Source organism: Nycticebus coucang, chromosome 10, assembly GCF_027406575.1.
Source record: "Nycticebus coucang isolate mNycCou1 chromosome 10, mNycCou1.pri, whole genome shotgun sequence".
In the NCBI taxonomy this organism is placed as follows: Eukaryota; Metazoa; Chordata; class Mammalia; order Primates; family Lorisidae; genus Nycticebus; species Nycticebus coucang.
This window is the reverse complement of record NC_069789.1, coordinates 14,867,982-14,877,563: the sequence shown is the minus strand read 5'-3', so window position 1 is coordinate 14,877,563 and position 9,582 is coordinate 14,867,982.

Here is a 9,582-nt window from a genome sequence, read left to right as displayed (position 1 = left end):
TAGTGGTTCTCAGTATTGCTGCTAGTCAATATCACCATAAAAAATTACAATCAGTAGAACAAGTAGACCGCCTACAGGATGGGAGCCAATATTTGCACACTATACTTCTGATAATGGGCTGTTAACCAGAATCTATAAAGAAGTCAAACAATAAAAAGATGAAATAATCCCCTAAAGAAGTGGACAATTATGTGAACAGACACATAAGGATATGAACTTTTGGCCAGTAAATGTATGTAAACATGTTCAACATTCCTACTCAGGGAAATGCAAATCAAAACCACAATGAGATATCACCTAAGTCCAGTGAGAATGGCTTTTATCAAGAAGTCCCAAAGCAACAGATGCCAGTGTGGATGCAGAGAGAAAGGAGCACTCAGACAGGGTTGGTGGGACAGCAAACTCCACGTGGAAAATCACATGGAGCCACCACAAAGAACTGAAAGGACAACTAGCAATTGATCCAGCAATCCCACCGCTGCATAATCTTACAGAGGAAAAAGACATGTGTGTGTGAATGTTACCTGCAGCCGGATTCACCATCACAAAGGCACGGAAGCAACCCAGTGCCCATCAATACACGTGGAGATTTAACACAATGTGGGATGCAGACACCATACAGTCCCATCAGCCATTAAAACATGGTGACCTGAAACCTTTGTGACAACCTGGATGAAACTGAAGACCATTCTTCTAAGTGAAGTAGTGCAGTCATGGAAAAACAAACACCACATGTGCTCACATTTACATCGGTTCTAACCCATCAACCCTTGTTGTGCACAAGAGGAAATGAAACTGCATGGAAATCAAGCAGGTGGGAAGAAGCAGGAGAAGAGGGTAACCTCACAGCTCACAGGTGCACAGCACAGTGTCCGGGTGAGGGCACAGTAGGGACTTTGACACAAACTACAAAAGCAGTTCATGTAAGAAATCATATGTACCCTTATAATATTTGAAAATTAAAAAAAATACATAAATTTGGAGAAAACAAAGATTTGAAGAGCTATGTGCCAAAAAAGGAACAAAGAACCCAAATATCTTTTACGATATCACAGCCAAGTGTGAGAATCATCTGGGAACCTTTCAAAATACTGATGCCCAAACCACACCACAGATCACTGAAGTGAGAATTCCAAGCTGGGAGCTGAAGGCGTTCATTGAATTAAAGTCTCACCAGGTAGTTATGATAGCACACCATGACTGATAGATGCTGAAGGGCCCGTCCTGATGTCTATACATTCTCTCCTCCATATTTATCTCAGGAATGGTTTCTTTTTCCCTGGCCTGTGGGCTTTACGCTTTTTCTGACAATTTCAGTTCATCACTCTATAGTCACTTAGGGTGGTCTGAAGTTACAAATGTCCTAAATCCTTATGTGAATATGGGCCCAGATTCACGTTTTTCAAAGCTAATCCATAACGTACTCATTTCCCATCTCTGCCTGCAAACCATGGAGGGGCAGTGAGCCTCTTCTGGGGACTTGTACAGGTACACATGGAAAGAAAATGGAGAGAGTGCCGGATGCCTGAGCACCTCATGACCTCTGAGGTATGCCGTCCTCCCGCTACGTCCAATTTACACTGATTTCACTCTAGAGAGCCATGGTGTCCTTCAGTGACTATCAGCTCAGATGAGTCCACGATGGACACTGAGTCTCTGGAAACTCGTCCGCATCAGCACAGTCCTGCAGCTGTGGGGCTAGTCTCACCTGACAGGTCTCCTGCCTCTGGCTGGCTCTCAATGTGTTTCTCTAACGAGAGGGTTCCCTGTGCTCACTTTTCACTGTTCTCACTCACAGGGAAACTGAGCAGGGACCCCTCCTGCGGGCCTACTAGGCTCCACAAGTATGGAAATGCAGGGGGATCCAAAGTTTCAAGCACCCCACAGCATTGGAAAGTCACTGAACAATGTGATCATTGAGACCAGAAGGAGGTGACAGCACTTGTTAGAGAGAAGACATGGGGAATAGAGGACAAGCTGTCACCTCCACAGAGCAGTGAGGGGCCTGTGCGACCCCAGGTGGCATTACCTCTGCACCCGAAGCTGGAGGCCTGGGGAGCTGCATGTTAGTCTCCACTTGCTGACCAGCAATGTCCTCTTGCTAACGGTCTGTTTCAGGACACCTGGGGCAGCGAGCAGCACAGAGACTGTCTGGGTCAGTGTGGTGAGACTTGGCTGGGCTGCTGGGGACCAAGAAGGAAAAGACAGACCAGAGGGAAGAGCAGAGGCTTAGATGATACAAGGAACCAGGGCCCGAGTTAGTGACTCCTATACCCAGACACACGCTCATCACACTCCCCAAGACCTTCCTGTGGGCCACACAGGGGTTCCCGACCTCTTGTGACCTCTCATCTTCTGGAGGACCTGGAGCTCCTCACTTCTCAGATTATAGGCTCGCTGACAAGGGAGCCCCCAGTTTCCCACAGACTGCAGGATGAGACATGGGGAGGGATGAAAGTGGAGAGGACCGGAAACCAAGGACAGTTTGAGGGCCAGAGTGCTCTGCTTTAACAGAGTCCGGGGGGAAGGGAGTCCTTGTGAAAAGGAAAGTGGCGGTGGATGTGGAGGATGTGGTGCTACTGTGAGTGCAGGGGATGAACTGGATAGACAATCACAGGACGATAGTTTTGGATACTTCATATGTGAAGGTTGCCCTTTTTCTCAAGATAGAATTTAGAAACACCAGAATAAAGCTGGACTTGGCAGGAGGCTGACTTGTGGGCCCAGGACTGACATTGCCACTAAAAATTGTTCTAGGTCTGATCAAAACTACACAGAGGAAATCTCTCTGTAGGTGACAAGTCACCAGGAAGATACAAGGATTAGATAGATGGTCACAGCTTTAATCAATAGAACGTTGCTACTGAATCGGGCACTCTGGAAACTGTGATACTAATCACACAAACACCTGAATACAGATATTCTTCTTAGGGCTCCAGATGAAGGATTTAAGCATGAACATCTAAGGGGACAGGGAAATTGGCCCAGTAAGTGGCTCACCCAGGATCTGGGACAGGTCTGACCCCAAGCCCAGAGTCTGGCTCCCCTCAATCTGACAGAATCGTGAACTGTGACCCAACGCTGAGGGAGCATCCAGAGGCCCCACTGTCCCGCCCATGCCCTTTCTCTTGACACCAGAGCGGTGTCAGAGCTTCTCGCTCCCCTCTCCTTCCCTACCTGGGAGAAGTAGCCACTGGTGTCCAGAGTCTGCGCTGGTAACGAGGCTCCAGGGGGTGCAAGGGATGCTCCACATGGCAAGCTCATGGCTACAGTCCCAACGCTGGTTCAGCTGCAGCTGCAAACAGTTGGCCCCCGGGGTGCTCTTCTGAAGCTGTGTGTTTGAGGCTTGTACCTCTGACACATGGGGGCTGAGGTCTTCACTCCAAGACCCTTGGAGACAGGCGTCCTGCATGGGAGCTGAGAGGTGATGGGGGTTCAGTAAGAACTCTCCTAGTTATCTGTTTAGTAAGCCTCCCCAGAACACCCAGTTCTGATACCCCTGCCTGTCAGCAACACTACCCAGAGACCTTGTGTCAATGCGTCTTAGGGATACTTAGACCCCTGGTGCCCAGGTTGCAGTGCCCATCAGTGGCCCCTGAGCTCAGATGCCTTTGGGCAGACAGACAGACAGACAGGGACACACCCATTATTCTCTTTCTGTTAACATGACTCCTCTATCCTATAGACAAGGTTCTGGACAGGGTATAGGGACAAAGGCTGAGGCAGTGATCTTTCTCCCAGACTCAGGCTGGGAGTTTCCAACCACCCAGATTTCCCTGATAGCCCCTGTTCTATGGGGACCCTTCCCTGCTCCTCCCCTGAGTGGCAACAGACCCAGGTCCTCCCAGCCTAGTCCTCTTGGGGGACAGTTTCCACAAGGCCTGGACATGGGTACATTTCGGCTGTATTTGCACCCCTCCCTGTGTGCTGAGCCTCCTCACCACTGACCCGTGCCGACCCTCTCCATGCCTGGGGACAGGGAACTCCTGTCACACTCCTGATCTCTGCACATGGCAGTAGTTGGGCTTGTGGGAAACTCCCTCATTAAATGATCAATATATAATTTATGCTTTATTCACATTGTGTCTACCAGGCCCTGACCTGTAGGGAGGGCAGGGGCAGGGCAGACCGCCTGTGGCACTGCTGCCATGACCCCACTGTCACTGTGCGCACACACTGGTCACGGTGCTGACAGGACCAAAACTTCCTCCCTCATCCCACTTCTGAGACGTGAGCCTGGGCTCCCACCATCCTGCTCCTTGCAGGAGCCCACCCCTGGTGTGGAGGTTCTGAGACAGAACATGAAACCTCACAGGGCCCCAGCAAAGCCCAGGTGAATGTAGGGAGCTCAGAGTTAGGGTAGGAGACACAGAGCCAGACCCTGGGAAGTCAAGAAATCTCACAGACCCCCTCACGTCTGTGCCAGAAACTCTGCCCTAGCACTTGACAGGAGCTGACATCTCCTGGGCCGGCCTAAATGGACACAGCTCAGCCTGGAAAGAGAGGCCGGCAGAGCACAGGGAGAGCGCCTGGGACAGAAGGGACACTTACCTGCTTCATAGCCGTATTCACCTGCTCCCTCCAGAACAGAGCTGCCCTCAGACTCCTCAGACAGAAAGCCAGGGCTAGCTCCGCTGAGATGCTCTTGGCCACCACACATATCAGGACCCCCAGAGGGAGGGACATCCTGCTCATTCAGGGCCTCAGACAGTGCATTCACTGTCCCCTCCTGTAGCTCACTGTGGAAGCTGGGGACACAGGGAGAACTGAGATGCAATTGGGAGGGATGAGACTCCTCAGCACCCAGCAGGGCCCGACTGGAAACACAAGGGTAGGGCCCAAAAGCGTGCGGCCTCCCTTCACAGAGGGGGAAGGACACTGTCCTCCTCTCTGTGAGCACAGCTGGGCTGCCGTGGGCAAAGGGGGCGAGAGAGAGAGACTGAAATAGAGAGAGACACAGAGAGAAACATGCAGAGAGAGACAGGAAGACAGATGCAGAGGGACAGGTACCCAGACAGAGAGAGAGAGAGAGGGACAGAGACAGAGACAGACCCAGAGAGAGAGGGACACACATACAGGCAGAGACAGGGACATAGACCAAGAGGGAGACAGGGACACAGACAGAGAGAGAGAGAGAGAGGGACAGAGACAGAGACAGACCCAGAGAGAGAGGGACACACATACAGGGAGAGACAGGGACACAGACACAGAGAGAGAGAGGGACAGAGAGAGACAGGAAGACAGATGCAGAGAGACAGGAACCCAGACAGGGAGAGAGAGAGGGACACAGACAGAGACAGACCCAGAGAGAGAGGGACACACATACAGGGAGAGACAGGGACATAGACACAGAGAGAGAGAGAGAGAGAGAGAGACAGACAGACAGAGAGAGAGAGACAGGAAGACAGATGCAGAGAGACAGGAACCCAGACAGAGAGAGAGAGTGGGACACAGACAGAGACAGACCCAGAGAGAGAGGGACACACATACAGGGAGAGACAGGGACATAGACAAAGAGGGAGACAGGGACGCAGACACAGAGAGATACAGAGAGACAGAGAGAGACAGGAAGACAGATGCAGAGAGACAGGAACCCAGCAGAGAGAGAGAGAGGAACACAGACAGAGACAAACCCAGAGAGAGGGACAGACATACAGGGAGAGACAGGGACATAGACAAAGACGGAGACAGGGACACAGAGAGAGAGAGAGAGTGAGACAGAGAGAGAGAGAGACAGGAAGACAGATGCAGAGAGACAGGATCCCAGAGAGAGAGAGAGGGGACAGACACAGACAGACACAGGGACACAGACACAGAAAAGAAGGAGAGGCAGAAATAGAGAGTGATACAGAGAGAAACACATGCAAGGGGACACAGGGACACAGACACAGAGACAGGGACCCAGACAGACAGTGCCCTCGCAGCAGGACAGGGAACACACTGACAAGATGACCATCTCAGGAGGAGGGGACCCCAGACACCTGTTAGGCACAGGTAGGACACTCAGCACCCAGGGCACACACTCCAGGTCCACCCTGAGGACAGATGACGAGAATGTCACACTGGGTCATCTGGGGAACACAGGATCCTTGGGCTGTATGGAATCCCTGAGATTTGGCCCTGCAGGACTTTTATTTTTAACATTTGTGTTCTAAGATGATTGTTTTGTTCTACTTACGTGCTTGTGTTGACGCTCCTGACAATGACCTAAGGCCATAGTGTAAAAAGAGACATGTGTGTCCTGCTGGTGACAGTCTCACCAAGAAAAGTATGTGGGCGACTTAAGGGCAAGATTCCCCTGAGTCAGGCCCGTTTCCCACCCTCACACCCCCGTCAGACATAGTGTACAAGTCCCACAAAAGGGAGGGACCCGCGGGGGACAGGGACAACCTTGCTGAGGGGTTCTGCCCTCTCTGGGTGAGCGATGTGATCAGGACATCAGGAGCCTGTGTGGCCCTGAGTGAAATCTCAGCTCCTGGTGACCCCCTGCTCTGCACAGTAGAGTCCAGCCCCGCCTGCCATGTCCGACCCTGCTTCTCACCCCTGACAACTCATCCTCACCTGGAGGCCAGTGAGGCCACCTCTTCATCTTCCTCATCCTCATAGGTTTCTACAAACAAATTCAGACATGTCCAGACATATAATATCTCCCTTTCAGCCAGGGCACATACTGGGGCCCGTCTGGGCTTGGTGACAGGTCACCTGTGAGTGGTTTCAAGTATGCTCAGAGAGTTGTACCGATGTCCTCTGCTGACATCAGAGCCCTAGTGAGGGACAATGTGCTGCCCTGTCCTGTCAATGTGCCTGGTTGGGTGGGTCATTATTGCGGTGTGCTCTGAATTTAGTTAGAAACATTCAAATCTGTTTAGTCTCCAGATGGCGGATACTTGCCCAGTTTCTTCTGGATCTCTCTAGCCATGTGCCCCTCTTTCTATAAGGAGGCCCAGTGTGTCCCTGACAATTCTCCAATACACCCTGCTCGGTTCTCTGAGAAAGGAATGAAATCCTTTGTTCCTTCCCTCAATGTAGTGGGGATATTTCACTGAGCCAGGTTGGCTTCTGCACTGGGACAGGGACAGTTCCTCCAGGGAAAGTGCTTAGGACTGAGTGACATTTCCGCCCCAGACTGCACTACTTGAACTAAAACCTTCTAAACCCTCAGTGACTCTGTACTTTCTGGAAGTGCATTCATGGGCATTCACTACGTCAGCGCTCACAAGTGCCAAGCAGCACACTATGGGACATGTTACGGATGAGGGGACAAAAGTCCAGAGTGCCAAACCCGTCCCTCACCTACAGGTGTGAGCCAGTATTCAGGCAAGAGCTGGGGACAGTGGCCTTTTAGTCCAGGGCTCTCTTCCCGCTAACATTCTGCCTCCTTCCCCAGAGGCCATATTCCATCGTGAAGCACACTTGAAAGTTGAAAGACCATGACTTCCTGCCCAGTGTGTCCCTCTGTTCAGTTCCCACCCAGGCTCTGTGGCCTCCTTACCTGGGCTGAGCATGCGGGCCAGATAATGCGCCAGCCTGCGCCCCTCCGCCAGGTATTGTCTACGACCTTGACCCTGTGAGGAGTCAGGATGGTTGTGGCTGACAAGGGCCTGGAGATGCCCAGTCAGGGAGGAGGACGCAGCCCTCCCTGCCTGTAACTTGTAGTAGAGATGCTTCAGCTCTCGCCACTGGGCTTCCACAAGGAAGTTGAACTCACTGAGGTGGGATAAAAAGAAATATTTGTTTTTAGAAGTCAGTGAAGATAAGTTATTAAGGTTTGAGAGTGAGTTCCTTGAGGACATTCCACTAAAGCCTTTAAAACACAATTGTGGATCATCTTTGGAAACTGTGCCGAGTGTTTTTAGTACCTGTAGGGGCCTCTTTAGCTCCTGAGACTGCAGATCCGCAGAGTTCTGTACTTCCTTGGCCTTTCTCTCTTAATTTTGTGAGATGATACTTTGCTTGTCTACTGATCGTTGCTGCTATGAAATTGCTGCTCATGACTAAAGATAACTGAGTGGAAAGTAGGACCCTCGCCTGCCCCTCTGCCCCGTGTGGAGGACCAGGTGGATCTGTGAGTCCGGGAAGGCCCTGACTGGCTAGTTCTCCTTGGCTCAGACCAACACTCACAGTTCCAGATGCAGAATCCAGACGTTTATTTAAGAAACTACATCGCTACTGGTTCAGTGACTGAGATGGGGAAGTCCGTGGTTTATATTTCCCCTGAATCATGGATGGGCTGCGTTCCTCTCGGCTCTTTCTAGAATCCTCCAGAGTTTACCTGTTTTGGTCATCCAGTGGTTCTTGATCTACTTCAACTTCCTCATGATTTTCTGCAAATTCAGAAATGTGCAGTCAGACATCACGGACTTTCTTGTCACTCATCACAAACACAGTGGACTTCGGGGCCAGGAGACTTAAACAGCTAGGTATGGTTTAGGACACCCTGAAAGCACATGGTTGTCCTTCAAAAAATGGCCTGTATTGACTTTAGCATGTAGCACAGAAAGTCTCCTTGCTCTGATGTGTCACCTTCATGGCAACTACTGTCTAACTAGCCCAGAAAGTTTAAAAATGTCTTCTGGTCCCCAGTTACCCCATACTTGTCCAGATTTCCTCTTCCCTTCTCCATCTGTACCCTCCCTCTTGTCACAGCTGGTCCCCAGGCGCAGGATCCCTGTCTCTGCACAGCTGCCTTCTAGAACCAGCTGCCTTCCCCATGGGAGGACAAACAGCCCTATCCCCAGTCCCTCTAGACATCCGAGGACTTCCCAGGCACTGCCATGTTGGAGTCTGCTGGTTTATGCTGGAAAATCCTCTGCATGGAATGGATTTCTGGGTCACCCAAAGTTCCCCCAGTAAGTTCCTCTCTCTCAAGTGCCTTGTCCATCCCCACACAGTAAGGGGCTTCCCCCTCCCTGAAGCACCTTCAGAAACACCCCCCCTCCACCACTACAGCTCCCATGCACGTCACTGCTCACATCTGACACAGGCAGAAGCAAAATGCAAGAAGGATCAGTCCAACACCTGCCACGTGCAGTGAGGACACAGACTGGGAGCCTCCTTCTCAGTCCAGGGCGCTGTCACTCTAACAAACAGCCCCTGTCCTTTCAGTCCGGCCTTCCATCAGTGCAGTTGTCCTCTCTTCCCATCCAGGAAGTCCTGATCTTGTAATGGCCCCTAAGCTGACCTCAAAGGACAGGCTGGTACAAATGGGACCTGTGGAGTCTGCATCTCCCCTGAGCCTGCACTTTGTGCCGTCAGGGCCTGTGGCCACCTCACCTGGGCTGAGCAAGCCGGTGAGGCTCTCTGCCAGCCTGAGCCCCTCCACCACTTCCTCCTGGTGGTTGTCGTCTCTCTCCTGGGTGAGGAGGGTCTGGAGATGCTCACTGAGTGACGAGGACACAGCCGTCCCTTCCCACAACTGTTGGCGCAGCTGGGTCAGCTCTCGCGCCTGCTCATGAATCTGGACCCAGCATTTCCTAAGGTGGGAGAAGGGAGAACATCAGGTGGAAAGGGGTAATGGCCGGTGAGGACTGTGGACAGGCTGCTGTGACTGTACCCCAGGCACCTCTTCAATGGGATGCTGGC